The following is a 26,814-nucleotide window of genomic DNA, read 5'->3' on the forward strand; positions in this document are numbered from 1 at the left end:
CCCCTGAGATCTGCTGAGGTCTGAACAGATTTTGTTTATAATGAATGACATTTTTATCTTTGTTAGATTGGTAGAACCCAATAGATTTTTGGAAGAGTTGTGTCAGTGTAACAAACTGGAGGATTGGTGGATTGCTTTATTATGTTACTGCAACAAAGATTTCTCTCATCTTTTTATTTTCTAGTTAGCTCTGCTGTTGTATAAATGAACTGCACTTATATAAGAGCCTGGCTGAGAGTCTGAATCAATTTTTTTACAATCATTCCTATGCTACTGCAGAGAAAACCACTCAGGGTGCCCAATATGAAAACTACTTATCCACATCTTAAACTGAACAGCACACACAGGGTTATGTGTTAAATATTGTTCCTTGTAAAGCATTAGCAAAACTTTTATGGAAACTGCTTCCTTTTATAGAAAACCAGGAAGATGCACTATTTTAACATTGAAAACTTTTTAAAATGTTACTGTGAAAAATGGCTGTTTCTCAGCCTATATAGTTATATATTCTTGGGCTACACACAAGCTCTTTATAATAACGGTATGTTCAATTCAATAGGTATCCTTCATAACTGGGGTGAAGAATACACACATGAAGAGAGATTAAAAATTTCTACTAGGTACATTATCAACTACTTACATTATTGTTTACTCACACTCCTTTCTCACAACAGTTCCTGGCATTCAGTAATGTAAAGATGTGATATATTTATTCTTTACTCTTCAGCATAAGGATAATACATCAATGATATTTGTGTTCTGAATGAACTGTTCTAGTTATCCAAATCTTCTATCAAAACCTATAGAGAACCAATATATTTCAATTTCCTGCAGAAAGGTTTCCCTGCATCTGAAGGCTGTTTATTTGGTACCTACTGAGAAATTGCATGTTCATTTGTGTACTACATCTCTTCATCTCAAAACCAAAAAACCCAGACAGTGCTTCACTCAGTTGCATTCTCTAAACTGATGGCAGTCATCTTCAGTGTGTTTCCTTCCCCAAAAGAAAACAGTCAGTCCAGATGTCCCAGTTTTTGGGGAGGTGAGGCTGGGATTGACTGCCTTTGAATGTGCGTCTGTCCCCCAGGAGCAGTGTCTAGGGGAACGTCTATTCAGCGGTACATTAAGCTGTGTTGTGTCCGTTCACAATGAACAAGCATATTTTGCTGGATGCATTCTGCTTGGTCATTTAGCAGTTACGGACTTAACTGTGCTGGCATTTAAACTGGGAATGATCAAATGAACCTCAACTTTATTAAGGAAAAAAATGCATTTGCTAGATAGTACCTTACTTAATCAAATGCCAAACTGCAATTGAACAGTGTCCCCATTTCAGTTGTGCAATTTTTTCCTAACATGAGTGTATAACACCTATGCAAAATACTTGCTCCATTGTGAGCTTTAGAAAAATACTTGATTTATTTCTTTCTACTTTTTAATCTGATTTAATAGTGGTAATAATAAGGAATGGTAGTATAGATTAAGCAGCCAGATATCTATAATCCATGATTGGTAAAGAGGCCACAAACTGATAAACACTGCCCTGGGTTACTGTAATGCATTTTCAAGGGAATTGCAACAGGCTGTGATTATACTTTGATAATTCGTTTGAGAGAGAATGGTAGTCCTTGGGGCAGATGTCCTGTCCTCACACTTGTCAGGGAGAGCAGCCTGGAGCCAGCCAGATTTCATTGTTCCTGGGCTAGGACTTCTGTGAGACCTTTCTCACTCTTGGACAATACATTTTCTCCGAGTGGAGGCTGTGGTTTGTTTCAGTTCAGAGTTCACCAGACGATGAGAAGGCAGGTCACAGCCAAACCATGGTGCTTTTATAGCCTGAGCGTGCAAGTATGTGCTTCACTTTTGCATATGAGTGTAGTAGTAGGGAAGGTTGTAAGGATGCGTTAATGTGGAGGTTTGTTGAATTTACCAGTGGAAGAATATCCCAGACAGAAGGAGCTTGAACAAGTTTATGCTATACTTATCCATACTGTTTCTCTGGAGAAGATCCTAGTGAGAAATCTTGAAGAAGGCAGAAAAAAGCCATTCACATAGTATGGGTGATCAGGAGACTGAGGTCCTGTTACAAAATAGGAAAGAAGACAAGCTGTTACTATAAATGCATAAAGATAGGTAATAAAGTAACAAAAGTTGTAATGTTTTGCTTAGTTTCTGCTCCATAAAAATCTGTGGTATACATTTCTTTCTGGACAGTTCTCTTTAAGCTAAAAAGGTACTGTATTTTATTTAATGTAAGACAGGACAACAGGATAAGGTCCTTGGGAGTACATTTCAATCCATAAGGTGACCCAGAATACGTGCCCATCACTTAACTAATTCTTAGTATTATAGGAGATCTATACTTTCTGAAAGGTCTTTATGCATGCCTCTAAGAGGTAAGCTCCATATCCTTTCAGAGGAGAGTCATAGCAATTCTCTAGCAAAAAAATCTCTAGGAAAAGGTGAAAAATTAACTGAATGGAGAAAGTTTTGATACAGCTTGAAGTGAAATTCTTATTAGCTAGGCTCACAAGGGTGAACTCAGAACTGTCACCGTTCACTGTGATTTTCACCACCTCTCACAAAAAATAACCAGGCCCCCAAAAATGGTTACAGAAAGGATGATTGCCAAGAATCATAGAATGCTGTATGAAATTTGCTCATGGAGATGAGAAAGGTTTTTTTCCAGAGTGTCTGCTGTGCTCCTAAATAATAACTAAGAATAGAAAACTTCATTTGTTTAGGTGAAGCTGAAGTAAAAATGATGGCGAATTGCTGCTGCCATTTTTGCTTTGACAATTAACTGTGTAATAAGGACACCTTCTTGAAACACATCCAGCAAATCTAGACAAAGCTTTACTTGCCAAGGCAGCAACAGTTAGGTCTTAAAAACACAACCATCCAGATCCCTTTGGTTAACAGCAGCAGAAACTATGAATATGCATGACTATTGCATGCAAATATTTACTATATATTCCTCTCATGCACCCCTGCTTTTCATCTCACATGGATGAGTCAGGCTCCTTAAAGTTTTCTTATAGATTATTCTAATTTCTTAATGCAATTCTTGCACTGCTTGTCTGAAGCTATTTGCAATCATGATTGTACTTCTAAAAATGAATAAATGTGTGACAGAAAAATTCAGGCAAAAAATAAACATTAACTAAAGAAAAGTAATGTTTTGAAATTTTCACTGACTAGTGAATTTCACCTTTTGCATTAGCCTACAATACATGTATAAGATTCACATCCAATAGCTACCCTAGGTAACTGTGGGCCTTAAGAGGATCACATAGCAATGACAATTTCCTAGACGAGCTTCTAAGGTTTCTGGGAAGTCGTAAAAATGTTCTGTCAGTAATTTAATGTTGCAAATGTATGAGGCAAGGCCTACAAACACCAATCCATGTCACATTTCATGTTAAGGTATGTACCAAAGTTGTTAAAATCTGTAAACTAAGGAAGTCTGAAATCTCATCTGAAGCACAGCCTCATGAAATTCTGGTTCCAGATATGTTAAAAATGATGCAAAGTTAGCTTTCTTCATTGTACCTGGGCTCATTCACAGACATAAAAAGATAGAAAAACTTCTTAAGATTGCTTTTAAAAATCTGGAAAAAGCAAATGCAAAGCTAGGACACTAAATTACTATTTTTACCATATATCACTCACTTTACCCATTTCTGAGATAATATTTTTAATTAAATTTCTAAGAGGTGCTTAAGTGGTAGCTTCAGTGACATTATTAATGTGTAGATGGACTTACTTTATCTCTGAAGAATAGGAAATCATGAAGAAATAACTAGAGCTGTAAAAAATAACATTTTCCTGAGCAATTCATAATTCTTCATAGTAAAAGACAAGTTATTTAAACTATGACATCACTAGTTGATACCAACAGTGAAAAAATGACAGAATGAGTGTTAGTAACTGTTTTGTTTCTCTTTATCAAAGATGATGACAAAACACATCAACCACATATTATTTCCATGGTTCAGATACAAAATGTTAAGCAATTTATGGGGCAGAAAATTATGCAGTAAGATATTCTTAGAACTGTTGCTTTCTGCCTCCTGTGCTCAAATCTGGTGCCAAGCTTTAGCTTTTAAAAATCAATTAGGCTTGGAAACAGGCGTTACTCATATTGCTCCCATTGCTGTGTAGTTGATTTCTACAAGTTTTTTTTCAAATTAGTAGTGTTGTTTTTACGTCTAGTCTGTTTAATGTTTTTGTTGTGCTTTGTTATGATGGTTCCATGGGTACCTGGCACCTTGATCATACTCCCAGGCTCTCTTCTAAGTTTTCTTTCCAAGCTGTAAGCCCAAAGTGACCTCCTCCACTAGCAGAAATAGTTTCTCATTCTGCATTTACTCCAGGTTGCCAGAAACAAAATTTCTATGAATTATTTTCCTCCCAGTGTTTCCATTTGGGTTTGGCCCCTTGTCTGGGTTAGATGGCAAAGCAGACTAAACAGAACAGCAACATTATGGCAGCATTAAAAACATCTTTTACCTATAGGACTCACTGGTCACTGGTGTCACCGTAGAACATAGTGAGGAAAAGGATGTAATTCACTGATGTAATTTAAGACAATATGGTAAGGGAAATTCTCATCTCCCAAGAACTGCTATGATTACCACCTGGAATATGCAGCAAGGGTTGCAGTGCTGTTTTAGGGGGGAAAAAATCAGCTGTTCTGTGTGGAACTTAGGTTGTTGGCTTTTAAGCCCATAAGTAACTCTGTGCATCTGAGGAAGCAAGAGCAGTTCCCAAACAATGCAGAAACAGCAATTAATTATTTTTTTTTTTTTTCTATTCCTCCACAAGATTTGGAAGAATACTGGAAACCCAAGGGGACCAGAAGTTTTTTATGCATTTTAAGCTATTTGGTCACCAACTTCATTATGGTTCAAATAAGACAGAGCTATAATTGCAGTAATGTCATACCAGAAATACTTTACTGGCCAGCATGAAAGCAGAAATCCAATCTGTCCACTGCAGATTGTGCTTCCCACTTATTGCAAGTAAATAATTGCTTCCTCTTCTGCACTCTGATTCTCTAACATCCTCTGAGACTCAGCACTTTCCTGTAATTCTTCATTTCCTTGAATGAAGTGACATTCAAATGTAGTACAGTACAGCATGCATATATGTTGAAGAAGTTGTTGTCAAATTGCTATATTCACCAAGGGAAAATGTCCACCATAAAATTGCTCCACGGGTTACTTTATTTGCAGTATTTCTCCCTCAAAACATAGTGCCCCAAGACATTGAGGCAGCAGGAGTTAATGAAATGTATTTTTCATACTCTCACTTTTCATTTCAATATATCAAGCAGCTCTTTAAACTGCTAGTCTAAACTATAATGTCTTATTTTAGAAAGCCTTTATAATAATTGTGAATAATTAGAATCCAAAGTGCTTGCTATTTGTAAATGAAAATAAATGCTTAGCCCTTCTTGCAGAAGCCATTTAAAACATTCTTTTTAAAAAGCCATCAATTTTTTTTCATACTACTGGTTTCTTTGATTTTGCTAGAAATAAAGATATTCCCATAATTCCAAATGGTTAAATGCTTGAAACTACTACTGTGGTAGAATAGGTGTTATGCAAAAAGGGTTATGTCTGAGAGAATGAGAGTACAATTTTTCAACTTCACATTTTTTTCTTTCTTGTTAATAGCTGAGCAGAAAAATGAAGGCCCCAGTATAATTCTGTTCAGCCTTTAGCCCCTACTATCCTTAAGCTTACAAGCATTTGTAATGTCTTGGGATGTGAGAAGTGCTAAAGGTCATAGCCAGAAGTATTTTAAAAAATAAAATAAGAAAGGCAATAAAATGCTGAAGTGAAAATAGTCTTTAACAGGAAGGTCACCAGGAGACAAATTACCCATTTCTAGTTAAATAAATGTACGGAGAAGTTAAAGAACAGGTCTAAATGTGCTGTAGGCATAGCTGACCAAATAAGCATAGATACTGTCACATCTAGTGGAAGGAGACTTGGCTCTAACTACCACGCTCATCAATACGCCCGCAAGCAGCGTTATAAAGCTTCCAGCAGTATCGCTGGACACTATTACAGTCCCAGCGCTTGCCCTCTGTCCTTAGGCTCAGTGCGGTGAGTTCTGGACGCAGGCTTTCCCACACAGAGGACTGTGAGGGCCTTCCCAGACTCTCAATTCCTGCTTATTATGGGGCAGTCAAACAACTGACATTGTGACCAAGCACCTTGCTTTTATGAAGTAAAATTTTGAATATCTATATTTGTCTGGATTCTTCTAGTAGCCTGTACTAGCACAGTCGTAACAACTCAGAGCCTCTAGCAAAGAGGAAAGAATCACATCGTAGTACTGAGAGCCTGACACGCACTGACCCATGTCTGAGCGAGCCCTTGCGTACAGGCGTGTTATCAGAAGGAAATGCTGAAGGCCGCCTTAATTTCCGAGGTCCTGTCTCACAGTCTCCCTGTGGCTGCATGAGGTATCTGTCATTCAGACTGGGCTACACCTACTCCTGCAAACTATTACCACTTATCAAGGTTACCTTTACAGCATTTTTAATGAAAAATGGTACTACCCGCACTGCAGTGTACAATTTGCTTCTCACCATCTGTACCAGGGGAATCAGTGCATGAAAAGGACACAGGTCGCACTTTTGCTGTTCTCAGTGTCTGACTGTAAACAATCTGGGGATATTCTACTCTTCAGCTTTTTTAAGGTGTGTTTTTTAGCATCATTTCTGTAATTGCCATCTCTGCAAGAAAAACCAGACCATATGTATAGTAATAGGAAGCAATGCCTAAGTGCTTGGTGTTGCCAGAGCACATCAGGCATAGAAAACGAAGGGAACGCTGTGTTACACCTTGTGCATCTGAACAGTGAAAATGTATCCTAGGACATATAGACAAAATCCTTAACCACTCACTAGGGTATTTTGGAATGTTTTTCTTTTTTTTTTTTTTTTTAATAGGCTTTTTTCCTCACTTATTTTTCTATTATTCCCAGTTCAAATGTTCCTTTTGAAAGCAATCTTATGATACTTTAAACTGACAAGTGAGGATTTTACTTCATTCATTTTATTTAAATTAAGGAGCTTAAAAACACAGATGTTCTAACAGCTACAAATTTATCTGCTGTGGACATAACAATTAAAAATAATTGCAGCACCTTATGCCATTTAACATTTTGTTTATACGTCTAAATAACCCACAACTTTCTTTAGATTGGTAAGTCTCAATATAATGATATATCACAGAAATTTATTTTTATATTAATATAAATATATTTATTTTGAAAAGAGTGGTTTACTGAGACATAAAGAAATACAATATAAAATTATGGAAATGGTTGTAAGCTTTAATGCTAAACTCTTTTTATTGAGATAAGACTAACGTTACTCAATATATCCCCAAATTGGAGACGTATTGTAACAAGCTTCTGGTTTTCACATATCCAACTGTTAGTTACATTTCAGTTTCACCAGTTTTACATGGGCAGGGTAATTGATACCGACAACCAGATACTAGTGAGACAGAGTGAATATTTGCCAAACTGTCGGGGACCTTTAGGCCTTTTAGCCTTGAATTCATTAACCAAATAACAACTGCTCATTCTTTTGTAATAATGATTATGGCCTAAATATATGCAAAGCTTTAAATGATCAATTATCAAAATGTCTTTTCAGTAAAACAGTTCTGCAGTCTATTGTGCAAATTTTATGAAAATGGGGTGCTTGGGTGCTGAACTAGTATTTTTTTTTTAGCTACTTATCAGTAACATTAAGTAATGTAACTGTGACCTCTCTTTACTGTGCAGCTTTTAAAACCAAATATTCCACATAGGTATGTGAAACCTATTTATAGCAAGGTATGAGCACAGTCTTCAAAGCTGTATGGGAACTAAATTAAATCATATGTTATTCATTGATAAGGACACCCACCCCACCTCCCACCCCCAATCCCTACAATAAAATGGCATTTAATTAAGTACAAACCAAACAAAAATAGAGTAATAAACAGAGATAGCTAGCTATGTAATCTTTAAAGGTATGCAGAAAATTATTTTTTTAACCTAAAAGCAGTTAATGTTCTGAAATCTAGACTCAAAAACTTGTGAAAGGTAAAAATCTGCATTTCACCTCTACTCATATATTCCTCTTGTACAGAACTACTACCTTGGTGTCATGCGACAAGTTATAAAGAATTGGAAAATAAAAATAAGATTTGTGTTCACGAAGAAAGTATTTTTAAGATATCTAGTGGAAAGCCATAGTGTGCAATAAGAGCATATGCAATTTATATGATACCTACGGGGAAATTGTAACACTACTGTTTTTCATTTTCCAAGTATTTTTGCTTTAGGAAGTTTGTAGTTGACGTGATCAGATCATTTCTGAAGCAGAAATTTTTTTCCAAGAAATAGTGTAAGAAATCTTACAGTACAGGAAAGAGTTACGGAGTAGTGTAGTAATGGTACAGTGGTAGAAATAAAGTTGTCACTGTAAGACTTAAGGTTCTAATTTTAGAAGTTAAGGCTTGTATAACCCAATTTAAAATAAGCATTTGTGTCCAGTGCAGCATTAGACATCTAAGTCCTCCAGACATAGAAAGGTAAAGCAGAATCCCTCTTCAGCAGCTGTTTCTTCAAGATATCTTTCCCTTCAGAATATTGGCTTCCGTGAATCCCTTTGCTCTTCTGCATTACCAGGTGGTTAAACGCTAAAAGCCTAGTTGTGAATTACTGTGGGCATTTCTGTGCCTGTGATTTGATGTGACAGTGCCCAGTACGGCCATGCCTAAGTTCCACCGGTGACTCTTAACACTTGCTTCTCGCTTTTGTTGGCTCATTTGTTTGTTCACACAGCTGCACAAAATTAATTCTAAATAAAATATATGGGCATATAATATATATAATGTGGTCTTCAAAACTCTTAAAGTAGCTGCTTATAAAGATTGTCTTAGTTATACTGTTTTCTTTTTAAAAAGGAATTCCCTGGATAGGTAGATAGGTTTCAAAGGAGGAAAAAAGAAACCTAAAAACCATGGTAATTTGTAGTTCAATTCTGTTTTCTTAAGATGACAATTTTTTGCTAATGCAAAATAAGGGTGGGTTGGGGTTTTTCTCTAGATGTACCTTACTAAGTGGAGCTGTGAGGTAAAGAGATTTTTATGGGGTGATGAAGATGCACTCTATTTTCACAATGGTCTGACAGTGCTTTAACTAGACATTAAAAGCATACTTGTAGTAAGAAATCACTTCGGCTTTTATCATCCTAGTTATTTTTAAGGCACACAATACTTTAACTCTGCTAGTCTCCATAAAGAAAAGGAAAGAATATTAAGAAAATATATACACAGCCCCATGAAAATATACAACAAAGACAAAATCAGCAATGCTAAAAATCAAAGTATACCTGGAAAAATTTCCAGCAGTCAGTTCTACAAAAAATGAGAGTTCTCAGTCATTTCTCAGAACTCTAATGCTTTAATTAAAAAAAAGTAGTTCTTTGTAGTAGTTCTTTGTACCATACAACGTTTATGCATTATGCTGCTTCACTGGGCTGTTATCATGTACAAGTGCTATTTTGAAAGCATATTTTGATAATGGGCATTTTAAAGAATTTCCAAATCTGTTAAAGATTATGGGTTATAATTATGGTTGGAATTACTTGTGCATATGGAAGTAATTTTTCTGTGTCCTAGTCTCAGACTAGGAATTGTTTCTTATTTAACTAATTTTACACATTCATAGTATGAAAAATGAAGTGAAAATATTACAAAATAGAATAGCTCAATCCCCCTGCCCATAAATTATTGCCTTCTATATTTTCTATTCATGAAATTTATCACACACAATACATTACGTAGTGTTAAGTTGGGTAATTCTAATCTTCGAAAGTTAGAGGACAGTACAGATTTACATCAGCAAGCACTATATAAATTGCATATAAGTTTGCTTGCAGTTAAGTATTGACCTGATATAATTCAAATATTTTAGCATTGGTTTAGATAAACTGGTTGAAATCCTGTGAATTTATACTTAAAATGTATTTAAACATGGTTTATACTTATTTAACATTCTGGTATTTGTTTTTACAAATTTTAAGAAAACATCTAGAAACCTCAACTTTTATGTTAAATCTGTGTAAAGACTATGACAATAACGCCTAACTGAAATAAGCAGGATGAGAAAGAGTAAGTTCTCCCTTTTGTGTCTGCTATTACTTTTCTGTAGGCAGATTTCTATAATGCAGCAAACTCGAAGTTACCTGGTAGCCAATATAGGTATGTACTTAAAAAAAAATACAATAACGTCCCATGACTGCTTGTAAAACTTTAGACTTGGTAAGGTTTTGGAAAACTGTACAAGTCTAAAATTAATTATTTCTAAAATTTCCTTAAATTAAGACCAATTTCTACCCTTATGGAATGGTTTTTTTGCATTCTTGTATTTAAGTTTTGATTTGGCTCTTAATTACTGTTGATAGTTAAGGGGAAATGGCAGCTAAGCTGTTTCACTGTTTCAGCTTTCAGCCAGTGACAGTGTTACACTTAAAAACTCCACATAGAGAACATACTTATGTGTTTGGTACCAATTTTTGGTATCAATACTACTAGCAATATACAGTTTTCACTCCTAAGACAGCATTACTATGTATTCCTCCATCTCAGAAATATAGACTGGGTCCAAGACAGACAAATCAATTGGACTGTAATTTAATAAGGACTTCAGGACCTGAACCCATTAAGATTGTTAAAAATGGAAATGTCTCATAACCTTGCTCTGACATTGTAATGACTGAAGCAGCTACACATCACTGTAATCAAACTTTTAAAGTCCTTTTTTCTTCTGTCATTGAATTTTCAACTATCTCATTTCAGTGGATGGGACCTGCAGTAGTAATGTCAAGGGATTTTGAATAATGTCCAAATGGTATAATTTAAATGTCAAGAAGTAGGAAATTCAGAACTAATGTTACTATTCCCCCAGACATTTGCCAGCAAATGTCTCATGATAATTACATGACATTCTTCAGAAATCATTGAGGTAAAGAATAGGATCATCTGGTTTCCAGGCTTCTGAGATTTGGGCATATATGTTAGGTAGGAAACTGTTCTTTTGAAAACTTTTTCGATGTGTGTGTTCAAAAGTTACTTTAATACTTCTTTTAATTTAAGAGAAATGTTGTTTTCTTTAATCTACAGGTTTGGAGAACACATTCTTTTATTGCTTAAGAGAATGAAATAGTACTTTATAAAGGAAAGATAGTAATATAATATCATATCTGTTAGAAATATAGGAAGAATGACTGATCACCTGCTTCATCTCTGCAAGAAAAGACTTTCTACTTCTGGCAAACTCTCCAATTACGTAAGTGCACGATCTTTATGAAAGGCATTGCTTTCTGAAAGGTGTTAACAATGGCTGGATAATCACCTTAACAACATTCCATTTTAATGTCGGGGGTAGGCAAGAAAACTCAATGCTCATTTTTTTCTGACATCATTTATGACTACACCTAGAAAGATCTATTTTCAAAGAACAGATTTGACAGCTGTTTCCCTTATCGCTATCTACAGTTTTGTGCATCCACTTTAATTTATGGTTACTAGTCTCTGTTTCTGGAAGAATATTGCACATGAGCATATTACTAGGAACACACTGCTTTCATTTAGTTTATTTGATAAAAGCAATGTGATTTGCTAGTATTCTGTGCAAAAAATAACAACAACTAAACCTGAAAGTTATAAATGTCATTAATGGGAACTGAAGTGAGAATGGCAGGATTTTGGCAGAGATTTAAGACAGCAGAAATGACACGAAAGAATCAAGACCAAATTCTCCCAAGCCTCCCCCATTTTTTTTTCCTAATTAGACACTAGTGAATACTGAAGTAAATTCTCTGCCACTGGTGACTTTTCATCCGTTTCAGGCAAGAAGACTCAACAAGGAGCAAGAAATACAGCAGCAGCTGAAGCACACATAACATGATGGAAAAATACAAGCAGGGTGGGAGAACAAATTAAGCAGGCAACAGACCGTCTTCAGTACTGAGTAGCCAACAGGGTTATCCCACTCCTGCTGCTGTACTGTGACACCTTCTTGGTCATGCTTCTGTTTTGGGTTGGCATTGAAGATATAATCCTACTCTACAGCGTATCCTACCTTGGCGCTATTTGGCATCCCAAGAGAATGGACAAATCATTCAGTTCTTAAAGAGGGACAAAATGGAACATATTTACATGTGTAAGTACCCATCTACAGTATTATTTAAAATTACTTATTAAAAAAATATGATTGCTCCTTGGGAGCTAGGACTAAGGCTACCATGAAATGAGAGGCCAAGGACAGGTATGTCACATTTAAGTGGCTGATGGTCTGGCCAGGCAATCATTTTCCATTTTGAGGGCTCTCATGCAATTTTGTGAAGTTAAAAGGTCGGGTTTTCCCAGTGCATGGGGAAAAAAGCATTCAAAACTTAGGAAGTAGTAGAGAAAGAGAGCTCCATCAATGCGTACTTGTCTGTCATTATGTTCACAGAGGAAACTGAGCATATATGTGCAGGGTATATTCTGTTCAGGAAAGAGATGTCCCAAGAAATACTGCCCTTTCCTCTCTTCCATCCTCCTCATTCCCAGCCCCCTTCACTCTCCTCACTGTGTCATTCTCATGAAACTATTCTATTTTGGGGCACTGCAAATCAGAGCACTAAGCTGATCTAAATGAGTATCTTTGATTATTATTTTTTTTATAACAAGTATCATTTGATTTACATTTTATAGCACAATTCCCTGAACTGTTGTATTAGTACAACATACACAGCAACATATATGAACAACAGCAGTTGAGAGAAGCAATGATGGAACAAGTTGCTCAGAGGGGTGGTAGATGTCCCATTCCTAGAAACATTCAAGGTCAGGTTGGATGGGTCTTTGAGCAACCTGATCTAGCTGAAGATGTCCCTGCTCATTGCAGAGAGATTGGACTAGATGGCCTTTAAATGTCCCTTCCACCCCAAACTATTCTATGATTCTATGAATTTCAGTTCAAATCAGTAGCAAATGCAGTAAAATTTTGTTTATTTACCTCAATCTACATGTTGTACTGTGAAGGTTTATGCAGAGTGTTTGGTTGGGGTTTTTTTGGCTCGTTGTGTTTTTTTAAACATTGAGATCTAGTAAGAACAGCTAGAAAAATACTCTTTGGAAAAACCAGGAACCATATGTGGTACTACAGAATGGGAGAGGGAGAAGAGAGAGGGAGTAGAAATAAAGTTCAAGCTTCCAAAACTTTCCACCCTGCCAACTGCATTAGCTTAGTCTGTATCTCACACCCTGGAACCTTTGCTGAGCACTGCGCAGCCAATCCAATGAATTCCTTTCAGGAATTAACTGAACCCAAATTTTCTGCCCATGAAGCCAGTATCCTAACTGGTATCTAAAGAGCGGGTGGGTCTACATTTGCTTTCTCCAGCAGAAATCCAAAAAGGAGTGATCACAATTACACTAAATGCCTGTGATCTGAGAATTATCAAAATATTAAGCTCACTCAGAGAACATGATACCTAGATCATTGTTAGCCTTACCTGGAAAATGTAGGTAGAGCATACCTCTATATAGACCTAAGGCAGCACAGGTCAGTCCTGGATACACAGAAAATTGTAGTTGTTGGCTTCCAGGGAACCATGGAGCTGAACTGAATGCTGCCTAAGGAGTGCTGGTCCCTCGAGGGTTACCCTGTGACTTGATGAGGTCTTCAGAACAATGTTTTTCAACTTCATATGGCTGATGTAATCTCAATGTTTTTAGGCCTCTATCACTGGGATGTGTTTTACGGCTTCAGAGAAACTTCCAGTCATGTATATATTTTCCATTAATCCCTGAACTTCATAATCTCAGAATGATTTAAATAATTAGCAGAGAAAATAAGGTAAACCACTGTTCACTCATGTAATAATAAAGCACAGAGACTCCCTGAGATTTTTGTCACTCATTCTGTGGAAGCTAAAGAGAATCAGTTGTAGACTTCTCAGACAGTATGACTAAGGTAAATCTGCTTCCCTCATGTCAAGGATTGTTCTGAGACTTGTTTAGCATCATGCCAAGAATGGTGTTTAGACATTTAACCCCCCTCTAGGGCTTTTCTTTGCTAGAATCTGTAGACACCTACATTTCTTCTCTTTATTATGAACTCTGAAATCTGCAGAAGAATGAAAAGGGCAAAAAGCTCTGTAGGGATGCCTGACCTTAGAAGAAGTAGGATGCCTCCAGAAACTACAGAAACTATAGCAATTTATAAGTACTTAGACCATTATTAAAATCCAGAGATGTTTTTCATTATATGTGGGTGAAATGTCACTGAAATGTGGGCACATTTAAAGAACTCGCCAGATCATTGGAATGCTTTCTTCTCTGATTAGCTGGACTCCTTTCTGGTTTTTACTAAGAGATTTTAATTCAGTTTAAGTGAACTCTCAGGAGAGCATGGAAGTGTGCTGTTAACTTCTGGTCAAAAAAAGGAACAAAGCTAATAGTAATACTATGTTCAGAACTCAGGAACCCAGAAAAATAAAAATACCCCTATCATAAAATCCCAGGATTGTTGAGGCTAAAAGGGACCTCTGGAGATGATCTGGTCCAACCTTCTGCTCAAGTAAGGCCAGCTAGAGTAGGTTTCCCAGGACCATGTGCAGCCACTAGCACTCTCAGTTTCCCCTTGTAGGACTGATGCTTCAGTCTCAGTCACCCTCATGGTCCTTCACTGGACTTGTTGCAGTATGGCCGCATCTTTCTCAGACTGTATTTCTTGTACTAATACCCAAAAATATTTGTTAATTATTTCCTAAAAACTACAGTAGAAAGAAGATTTTTGTACATTGATTAAAAAACCCAGACAAATTGGTTTGCATTACATTCAGATGGAGCCTATTAATCACAACTTCCACAGCTTTTCATGGAGAACATCTGACTGCCTTATCTTCCTAAAGCACTAGAATATAATAGCCAAAATATGCTCTTTAAAGTCTCAGTTGAAAGCAACAGCTTTTTATACTAACTTATGTGCCAATCCACTATACTTACTATAGTTTGTTCATAAATTTCTGAAGAGATTAATGTAGGCGTAAAGGAAGATTCTTGTGTACAGAGAGACCTGTGCTGAGAGTATCAGCACACAACACAGCATGAAAAAGAAGGCAAGGAAAAGGACATTTAAACTGTTGAAAAAAGGCATGGGTGCCCAAGACACAATTTAGGAACTGAAAACTCAGGGAAGTTTTAAAATAAAACAAATACTTAATAGTACTGTATAACACTGCAAATATTATATAGTCATAGAGTGAACTAAACAAACAAAGGAAAGACAGACACACAACTAGAAAAGGATCCTAAAAGCTCACTGGCTGTGAGGAAAGCTTTTACAAAGCAGTTCTCAGCAGACACATATACTTTATTCCTTGAGCTTGTAGATAACCTAACAGTGGACTGAAAATTAATTACAAAAGAATGTATTTAGATGATGAAGTTTCAGCATATGTCTATAGAATTGTTCAATAGCAAGAACTAGCATCCGCTGTACAAATAACACTCATTCCCTTCTTTAAATGAAACATCAAGACTTTTCAGTGTGTCATTTTCAACTTTGTTTCAAGAAAACTAGTCTTCACCATAATCATCCTAATGCTTTAAAAGACTTTATTAATAGACAGACTTTTGTACACTGGCACGTGACAGTAAGTACCTATTTTCCTGGATGTCACTGATGATATTCAATGCGAATTAGATTTTTGGAAGAATATTTCAAAAAAGCGTGTAAATATAGACTGTCATTTACCAAAGTGATTCTCAAACTTTTCAAAAGTACCACCTCTTTTTGTCTTGTCTATCTTTTCTACTTCTGACTCGGAAGGTTGTCCAAAAACAAGGGCATGTTCATATTAACTTTATATTTCTGTCTCCTGCTTGTAAGAAGTGCAATGTTGCCAGCAGTTTAAAGTAGATATCAACTCTATCGCTAAAGCAAACGTCGTGACCACTGATTGCACACACAGTTGCAAACAATGCCTTAGTGAATACACTTGCATGGGTGTTCCCATAAGGCAGTCCCAAATGCCTCTTTTGGGATCTTAACATTGCAAAAAAATATGGCATTTGACACACTCATTTCTTGAATGTGTATTATCTGGCTTACATGTGATCAGACTTGTGTAATCATATAGAATCTAATTCTCAGACTGTGAATCAGCCCTGCCTTGGAGTCATATGCCTAGCTTGTAGAAGCAAAGCACTGCAGAGAATATGCATGGAATAGCTCATATCTTGAAGGTAAAAAATAGATTATTTTTTTTTAAAGTGGTATCTTTTTAAAAATTTCACACTATCAGAAATAGTACCAGAAACTTTTAACTTTTGCAGATGTTGTGGATAACTGGTAAGAAAACTGTTTCCTGTCTTTGTTTTGTGATCTTCTGAATTATAGAATCCTTTCTATGACTCAGCTGTATATAGATTGAGACTTCTGTCTCCAGAAACACACTTGCCTCTCCACATTTAAACAACACATTGTAATAACCACAAACGATTCTATGTAAGTGGTAGTTTTGGTTCACGTAACTCTTGGAGCCCAGTGATATTGTAAAAACACAACTTGCACAAACCCCATTGAAATTTTAGGCCAGAACCTGGCACTACAGTTTAATACTTATCTAATCTTTAGAAGCATAATAGTTACAGACAAGTAGGAACTGAGTTACAGGCAAGTAAGCCAATGAATTTATAGCTTTTCCACCCCATGGACCGCAGAGCCTCAAGAAATAATGATTTGTCAACCTTTCTGTCTCTCACTTGCAATGCCACAACAATTTGTTAGTAACCAGAGTAGTTGGAAGAATAATTTAAAAGAAATTACTGTAGTTTGACTGTGTTATAGGTAAGAACCTAGCTCTGCATTTGCATGTACACTAAACTCAAATGCATTAAGCTAAAACCTGAAAGCAGCTTATTGGGTATTAGAGAATTAATAACCTGAGGATGGGTTGCCAGTAAAATAAAGACAGCAATATATCCAGGTTGCGTAAAGCTTTGTCAAACTGTAGATTCTTTCAAGTCTTTTCTTCTAGCACAGAGGCAGAAAAGGCATGGTGAAAGATACAAACAAAACCCTATTGCTTTGAAATGTGTGTGATCCCAGCGCAGTCAGCCTTGTGTATGGTCTTGTTGAGTACTTTATATTTTCTCAGATGAAGCACTATTTCTTTTACCATCACTTTTTAAATTCTGACTGCATCTCATAACATTTAGTTCACAGCTGAGGGAGTCTGTAAGATTACATACTTTCATACTTCAGGAATTCTGAAATAATTGTCATGAATCTCTACCCTGACATCCAAAGCCTGTCCTTGTGCAGAAAGGAACTATGATCTTTTTCCAAAGCATCCTTTCCAAACCATCTTCACCAAAGCCATGTGCAACATTGTTTTAAGACATAGGAGAAAAACATATGATCATAATAAAAGAAACCAATCACATCTTCATGCTTTCAAGCAGTTCATAAGCAATATATACAACTACATAAAAAAGGAATTGTGTATACATAGCATAGGGTATGAACACTTCTTTAGAAAAGGCAAGATTTGTAACAAAATGCCTACTTTTTAGAAATACGAAATAGAAAGGTCTGATCTGACTATAACATTAACAATGTAGAAATCATTATTTGAAGGAGTTTTTTAGAAATAATAAAAGCAAAAGAAAGTTTATTTCCTCTTTGACAAGAATGTGATATATCAACACAATATAAACAGGTATAAATAGATAGAATTTACAACAAATGTTAACTCGTGTATATGTGAAGAATTATCTAGAATACCATTCCACTTGCCCAGCATGTTCATATCTACATTGTTTCACACTGCAAGCACATAGATTTAAGTCATCATATTATTACATTACCTTAGTATTAAGCAGTGATTACACTACCTCACTTATTAGTCCCATATGTTCTGTTCAGCACTGTCAATTCTGTTTGGATCTTACCTGTGTTAGAGAACCACACAAAGGTTTTCTGATTGGGCTTTGAGGGAAGAAAGTGTCAGATGTCCTCAGGTTATCAGAAGGTTTTCCTCTACACTGATGACTGATTGCAATGGCATTTTAATGTGAAATCCTTTTGTATCGCAAAGCCAAATAATCAATAAAGGGAAAACCCATGTAGGGTATTACTGAGATGAAGAGCTAGACGAACACTTTAAAATTATTAAGATTGCTCTTAATAGTTTTAGATTTACATATAAGTATATACTTAGATAGACCTGGCATTACAAAACACATTCTGAATTGAGATAAGCTGCAGCCATACCATCCTGCTGTTTCCCACCTCGTCTTCACACTGATACTCATGAGAAAGGACAGTTGTTAGGATCCTTCTAACAAGGCTGCAGCTACCTTGGCTGTGATCTCATCGCCTGCTGCTGAGGCACCAGCGCAGAACCCAGTGCACGTTACGTCTGTATGTGCCCTTCAATACCATGTTGCCGTATCAGAACTAGTTTTGAAGCAGTTGCTTGGGTGTAGTTAACAGCTGATCCATGGCAACATGAAGCTCAATGCAGCTGTGATGGCAGTGTAGTCAAGGTAGATAAATTATTCATGCAGGGGTGTTATAATGTGGTGAGGTGCATTTCTCTCATTCATAGAACACATTCTTTAATCTCTATAGCATGATTTCATTTTCTGATAAGTCAGTCAAACAGTAAAAGCATGGGAACAATGAGTTGCTATGAAAAAATAATTAATTAGAATGAGCAGCATCCTCTGAAAAGTAACTCGGTAGAAAGATTTGGGAGTCAGCTATTTTGTAGTTGAGGGAAATATGTTTTTATTTCCTAGTTTGAATGGGATGTAAGAAATTATGTGTAACTTTTTTCATGAGCCTGTCCCCATGCCCATAAAATATAACTTTTAATATACAAAAATAAAATGTTAATTTAGGTGATTGTATAGCACAGATCAGACTGGTAGGTTAACATAGTCCTAAGAAACAGCTATGACTGTCAGCAAGATGATTGTGAGCTGAGCCTTCCCATTTATGGAGCCACATCCAGCCCTGGTACAGCTATCTAAATGTTAATTTCTCATTCTGTATATCATGTATTGTCTATAACTCAGTTTTGATGGTATTGCTCTTCTCTACAGCACAGCATGGCTTCAGATCTCTTGCCACGTAGGACAGCTGACAATTCAACATGGAAAAAAAGAAAATTATAAAAGAAGTCGTGTCATTCTGCCTTCCCACGGTCCATCTGTCCCTGCACCTGGTAGGAGTAGTCAGGAGTTGTCTTTGGCGTGAACACCATGTGTTCTTTGCTGAACTGAAAGTAAGTATTTCTGTGGCAAAGCATAAATGTGCTCTTAGGAGATAACCTTTCATTAATAAAAGTCTGTTTCATCTCCAAAATTTTGCAGCCATCCTCTTTGCCATCTTCCAAATACTAACAGCACTGATGAAATCATTTGGAGTTGAAACAAAAAGACCAATTTTTACTTTTCTTGAAAAAATCATAATCTAGTAACATGAAAGGTAAGAAGTTATTTTCTGATGAGGCTAAAATTTGATACAACTCAATGTTAGAGTTCTGTCAGTACACTTGAAAGACCAAGGCCCTGACAAAAAGTGATTGGGAAATAAGATAACTGTGTTCTTTCTCTAAGCATCTCAAATACTTATGTATTTCATATCCTACAGAAAAGCTTAGTCACTGCATTAAAGAAGATAAGAAATCCTCATCTCTTTTGATGATGATGTTATGCTTTTCAAGGAGTAATTAAATAGCCACCAAGAATAAAAAGCTCTAATTCACCTGAGGAGAAAAACCTGGATTCATGTTTCTCCTTCATAAAATTGTTAAAATTTACACATACTTACAATATGAATTTGGGAACTTAAATGAGGATTTCTGACCCTCAAGTGCACTCCTTGATAAGTAGATCAAAAAGTCAGCCTCTCACTGTCCCTTGAATCTTAAGTTATTCATATGCAATTATGGGGAATTGAGACTTTGACCTAATGTCTCTGTAATCACACCAAATTATTGTGATTTAAGTAAAATGTTCAGAAATGATGGCTATAGCTCTTACTCATCAGGCACATGAGACATTTAAATATAGCTTAAACTATCCTAGACAACTAATCTAACCACTCAACTTCAGGGGAAAACACGTGACAAGGCAATTCTTCCTGCAGTACTTCATGAGAAAGAAACAACCTGAAGTCAATCAAGTTGTTTCATTCATTATCTGAAAAGACATTCCTAGTATAAGGGATTACTTAAAGAGCTTGCCTATAGAAAAGAGGGGATGTTTTCAGAGTTTACCATTTGGCTTTAAGGTTATTAATAATGATACTATGTTTCTGCCCCACAAAATAGTCACCATAGAATAATAATAATTAAAACAAAGTTTAATAAGAGGTTTGCTTGGTATTATCTTCATTTTTTCCCCTCTGACATTCTTGAGTAGTGCGATTAGAATGCAAATTCTTTTTTTTTTTTTAATTTTTAATGTTTTTCTTTTTTTTACAATATTGAAAAAAGATTCCATAATTTCCCTGTTTTTCATAGTGGTTCAACAGTTCAATTCAGCTGCCAGGATATTAATTTTACCTCAGGAATAAAATTAATACATAGGTTTATTTCTGGTCACTGGATTTTTTGGAGTATCTCTTCTTCGTTATGACCAACAATTGAATACCAAGAGCAATTTTGGGTAGGTGGGCAGACAGTAAATGGATATTTCAAAAATGTTACAGAATGCTTTATGTACAAAATAAGTACATAAACATGCATAATGTTTGATGTTATTTCCTATTGTAGCAGATGGTATAGAATATTATTGCTTTTTTTAAAGCAGATTCTAGGTGGCAATGTTTTTAAATACATAGGGAATCATCATTAATGCATTAAATAAGAAAAGAATAATTTAATAGCTATGTGGACACAATTTGCAAATACATTCATATTTCATAATTGAACCAAGGTGAATTCCTAACGATAGTTTCATAAAATAAATAGATATTTAACAAAAACAGACCCAGTTGTGGCTTACAAAACTATATAATGAATATTTTGTATTGGTTTTATTCATAAATGGATTTAATTATTTATTAAGTGAAAAGTTGTTTGTATTCCGAGGTAAGCAAATATAAATTATTTCCCAAAAATTCATTAAAATGTAGGAAAAGGTTTACAGTACCTCCATTTAAAACTACAAAGAGTATTCAAACTCGGAGATTCAAATGTGTTAGGCACTGTAGACCACATCTTATATCCAGAGAGTGAGGTAATTGTATCTAATTGATTTGATTAAAGACTTATTATATCTGTATAGATATATTTTGATTGAAGTGGTTCTTCTGTATATGTACACATACAATCAAACTCCTTTTCCAATGTTTTCTCTATTAAAGCAAATATCCTCATTTAGTTTTGAATTGTTTCTGCATTGTTTAGCATATTTTAAAGGAATTATTTCAGCTTCACATTTGCCTGAAAAAATACGCCTACTATTATGTTTTTTCTAACCAGTTAGTATAATACATTTTCAAAAGATTACAGAAACAGTATTTGTTCTGTTGGTTCATAAATAACTTTTAAACGTGACCTTTGTATAGTGATCTTACTAAAGTATCCAAAATTGTTCATTCTATACTGCACCCTATTGCCTTGTAGATACTTTGTTTGCATTAATATGACATGTCCTAAAATTTTGCCATCACTATCATGCAGGATGCTTTTTTTAAAATCCAACAAGAAAGTAAAAACAAAGCTGAAATTGAAATTGGCAGCAGATAATCATGGACAGAGGTTTAGGTTTGCCAAAACATTTAACACACGTACTCCTGAGAGCTCCGCTTCATAACGACGTTAACATTGTGAGAAATCTTGGCCTGAGGAAGGAGACGGGTCGGTTGAGTGCATGATCTTGCTCTTCTTCATGTTCCCAAGCTAGACAGGCAAAATCAAGGCAAGTGAAATACAACAAACCCACTGTCCTGGGTGGGATGGGGGGGGGGGGCTCATGCCCTGCGCTCTGGGTGTGCTGACCCCTGCGATTTCCCCAAAAGTGGGGAACTTGCTTGCATAACTTGTGATACTGGGAGATTGTGTGGTACTTAGTTGCAGGCTGGGGTTAAGCCATGACACCAACTAGCGTAAAAAGTAATTTAGAAGGGACTTAAAAATAGGACATGCTACTTAAAACATACTTTAAGACAAAGCTGATAAAAAGTCCAGACCTCTGGAATTGTCCTGGTTTCAGCTGGGACATGAGAAGCCGGGAGGGAGCAGAGCTGGGACAGCTGACCCGGACCAGCCAAAGGCACGTTCCGTGCCACAGACCATCGTGCTCAGTGTATTAAATGGGGGGGTTCACCAGGGCCGGCCAATCACTGCTTGGGGAGGGCCTGGGCATCAGTCAGCGGGTAGTGAGCAACTCTATTGTGCGTCACTTGTTTGTTTGTTTGTTTCCTTTTGGGTTATATTTCTCTCTCCCTTTCTCTCCCTTTCATTACTACTACTACTACTACTATTACTTAACTATTATTAATAATTATTGGTTATTAATATTATATTTTATTTCCTTTAAATTATTAAATTGTTCTTATCTCAACCCACGAGTTTTACCTTTCCTCCCCATCGCACTTAGTGGGAAGGGGGAGTGGGTGAGCAGCTGCATGGTACATGGTTACCAGATAAGACAAACCATGACAGGAATTAAATCATTAAAAAGACCCCCTAAAACTAAGTGCATATTAATTTAACTTCTTAAAATACTGTGAATAACCTAAATCTACAATAGAATGTATTCAGTGCACCCTCCATCTCATTTTTAATTTACCACAAGTCATTTGACACCCATATGATACCAAAAGTCTAAATTAACCTGACCCGAGGAATTTTTTTTCAGGGTTATTTTACTGGATCCAAATCACACTGCAGTGCCACAGGCTGTTGCATTCCACTACTGATGGAGTGGCTTGTGGAGGTAAGGTGGTGGGATGAAAGGAAGGACATGTGGGCGGGCTAAGAAAGTGCAAGAACTTCTAAAGGTAATATTGCTGCTAAATTCCCAATGTGAACTTCAGCGTTATGGAATAGTGAGCTGCTGGGTCCACACACACACAAAAAAAAAAAAAAGGGGGGGAGGGTGTCGGATTTTCAGCAATTCAGTAAATTGATATTTCTTAAAATGTAACAGATGGATTCTGGGATATGTATCCTAGAAAGTCACCTTGGTGCTACATTATAGGGGGTTGAAGGAGGTGGGAGGGAAACTGCTGGACTTCTGGGTGCCACAGATACTGTGACTACATAGCATCATCCTTAGAAATTTTCAAAGCTGTAGAAGAGTTCTGAACCACCCAATTGTGATTTCAAAATTATCCCTGCTCTGAGCGGGGATCCAACCTAACTTTTTAATGCTGCTACAGCCCCTGGCTTTCTCTTTGTAGGTGGTGAATCCTCTCCATAACCTCGTTCTGCAGCTGTGAACAACTCAGCTTCTATTTGCATGTGGACTGAGGCTGAATTTGTGAGTACTTCTGTTCCTAAACAAATTCAGAAAAAAAACTGGCAGTTGATAGCTTTTCCTTTGCCCTACACCATACCTGCTAATGCTGACATGGGCATAGCCAATTTGCAGAAAAGGCCCAGTACAAAGCTGTTTGGTCCTTGCTTGGCCATTTGGGTACTTGAATAGCAGGTAATTGCAGTGCCCGCACACCATTTTATCTTCACACTGTTCTTTTATACATCTGTTTCAAGGGAAAACACTCATCATGTCCTGTTCCAAATGAGTTTCATCTAGTTAGCTTTGCAGCTGCAGTAGTAGGTATGTCACTATGTTATCTATCAGCTAAATATTGCCTCCTCATACAGCATGGCAGCTGTTTTCACTTATCTACTAACCTATTCTGACTCAGCAGGAAACACATTTTGTGATGGTCAGGGTGGTAGGCAGAGGACCTGGGTCAAAGGATCAGGTATCAGAACCTATAAACATGTCTCAAGTACACAGGGATTTCTGAAAAATAGAGGTCTTTGAGACTATGTCCATCTCATTACATGTAATGCAGAATATTGCAGTTTAATGTGGGCATATTTAGGACAAAAATCTATATACATCATTAAAAGACATATTCTCAGACCACTGCTTATAAAAGGTCTTGTTTGGAGGGAAACTAAAAGGACAACTAAAGCATATTTTCAGCTCTTTGGCTCAATTACTTTTGGAAGTCCGAGAAAACATCAGTGAACTATTTAAAACACTTTGATAAGGAAGGCCCAGATTGCAACCACAGGTTCAAGGAAAATTTTGATTATGTCATTTAGCTAATTATGTTCAGGTCTGAGCTGTTCTAAAATACATCCCTAAAACTTCAAAATCCTCAGAATAAACCTAAAAGCTGACTTCTATCAGCAGCTGCCTCCTCAAAGTAACAAGCGATTCAGTAGTTGAAGAGGGGGACCAAAATTTATTCTTCTCATTATAAAACTCCCATTTCTTTCAGTATAGAAGAAAAACTGTATGAAATGTCACCTTGTTACATCTTCTGTTTGCTACCAATATCTTCACAGGATGCCCATAAATCTGCCTACAGTGCATTTTGCATTCAGCCACAAGTGTACACTTGATGTCTGGTGAGCCATTGAAGTCATTTAGGAAATACCCGCAATCACAGGTCTATGAGCACATAAAGCATAGCTATCAGACTGGAGAGGAAAAAAAAAAATCACAATTACGTTGAATCTTTATCATCAAGAAGTCAGTTGACTCTGTTTATGGGAGAGTAGGAAATAGGACCTTTCTCAATATTCCTCTTATGCAGAGTCTCACATATTTGTGATACATTGGGTGGCATTTCTGCTGTGAAACTCCCTCAGACAAGCTATATTGCAGCTGTAAATTTTAGATCTAGCCCACAACGTTGGGAAACATTCCCGAGCAGATGGTTTCATTCAATAAAACATCAAAGTACCATAGTAAATAATGCTGTTGAATTTTTTACCAGTCATTTTGCAGTGCCACATTAAACATTTCCAGAGGCAGCTGAAAGTGAAAGGGACAGGAACATTTGGCAGTGAACAGAGTGCCACAGGGCTGTTGTGACTGGTGATGTTGGGACCAGGGAAGGAAATGAGTGTCTGAGCGGAGTTTCAGGGATGGTCTTTGACTTGTAAAGAGCAGAGAGGTCTGGGCAGTTAGAGGTCATCTGTCCTTTCCCTGCCTTGTTGCCACTGCAAAGAAGTTTAGTTCCCCCTGCCACCCCCACCCCCCCCGCTGTTGGCTTTTTTCTTTGTGCCCAAGTCTGGGGAAGCTCACCTCACTTGGGTGTCTCCTCATTTTTGAGGCAGTGGATTCTAAAAGCATGCCTGCAGGCAGTAGCAGGAGAAAGATTTCTCCAAAATCAGTCAAAATCCTTTCCAATCAGAACAAAATATTACCAGCATGGAAAGAGACTGTGGAATTAGGTGGCTTTGCCCACATACCAAAAATAGAACAGATACCAGCACGTTGAGGATTCACTGCCTGTAAGGACAAGGGGAGAGATGGAACAGAATTATCTGGCCAGCCAGGCAAGCGATCTGCAGGATTCAGTGTCCTGGTACTAAAGTCAAAGGGTATGAAACAGTTCATTTGAATAAGCCTCAGGGAAATTCAACAGAAAAAAATTAAAATAAATCTGTGTTTGATATGTAGTATCCTGCTCTTCAAAGAACAGCTACTTTTACCTCTGAAAGCGCATTCTTGGAATGATCACAGTTTCTGTAAACTAAAGATCAGTATATATCTGTACATGAAAATATTTCTTCTTCTTTATATTCTTTGTAACAAACACAGTACTGCACGGATTTAACAGGCAAGCAATTTAGCATTCGTAAGACTTCAAGGGTAAAAACCAAATCACCTAATGCAAAAAGTAGTATCGCTCCCTTGGAATTTCCTGAAAGAGATTTGAAACATAAACCAGTTTCCCATTACTATAAAAATTGAATGCACTATTCTTTTCCCCCACCTCTCTCCTTTGTCTCAAGGCACAGAAAAAATCTTGTCAGTTGCCAACACAAGCTAGCCCTCCTGCAGCAGCATTCACAGCTCTGTCTAACGTTGTACCCATGACTGTCAGGTTTTTCGCTGGCATGTCCAGAAAGTGTAATTCAGATCAGTCCAGGCCACAGCACCCTGCCTCTGCCAGAGCTGGTTCCCAGCAGATCCTACGGTGGATGGAGGATTCTCATTATGTAACCGGACCAACCGTGGGTCAAACAACTGCTTTTTACCGAACAGCCTGTGTGTAAGTCAAAGCAAGAGGCAAACCTAGGTCAAAAACAGAGACAACATGTGTCACTGCTGCTTGTCAGGGGATTCCCTAAAGCTCTTCACAGCGAGTGGCCTGGGAGCTGCAGCTCTACAGCAGTGCAGACCGCCTGCTGTCACAGGCCTCTCATGGGCTGAAGGTACAGAACAGTGACAAGTACAAGAACAAGAAGAGAGCAGGCAAATGAAGGAGAAGAACACAAGTGAACTTAAAAGATGAAAACAATTTTTTAAGCATATGCATTCTGGCTAGATCTCTCCCGGGTGTGGGGTGTGGGGGTGGGGGGTGGGGGAGGGGAAAAAAAAAAGGAAAAAAAAGGGGGAGAATTAGGTATAAACAGGACTTTTTTCTTCCCTAGCATGACACATTTTAATGAGATTTGAAATGAGCACAGGAAGACAGAGCAAGATAACAAGGTTATCTCCAACTCTAAATCTTCACACTATT

At 36.9% G+C, this 26,814-nt stretch overlaps 1 long non-coding RNA gene across 2 annotated transcripts; it reads left to right on the plus strand.

Moving 5' to 3' along the window:
- The first annotated feature begins 9,735 nt into the window (after positions 1–9,735).
- LOC308056250 lies at positions 9,736–26,657 on the plus strand. Of its 2 annotated transcripts, XR_013924752.1 has the most exons (3): positions 9,736–12,243; positions 19,188–19,369; positions 19,458–26,657. It is a non-coding gene; the product is annotated as an uncharacterized lncRNA (long non-coding RNA). The 2 variants fall into 2 exon arrangements; XR_013924751.1 differs by having other exon boundaries at positions 19,188–26,657.
- The last annotated feature ends 157 nt before the right edge of the window (positions 26,658–26,814 follow it).

The sequence above is a fragment of the Falco punctatus genome, assembly GCF_963210335.1.
Source record: "Falco punctatus genome assembly, chromosome: 1".
Classification (NCBI taxonomy): domain Eukaryota; kingdom Metazoa; phylum Chordata; class Aves; order Falconiformes; family Falconidae; genus Falco; species Falco punctatus.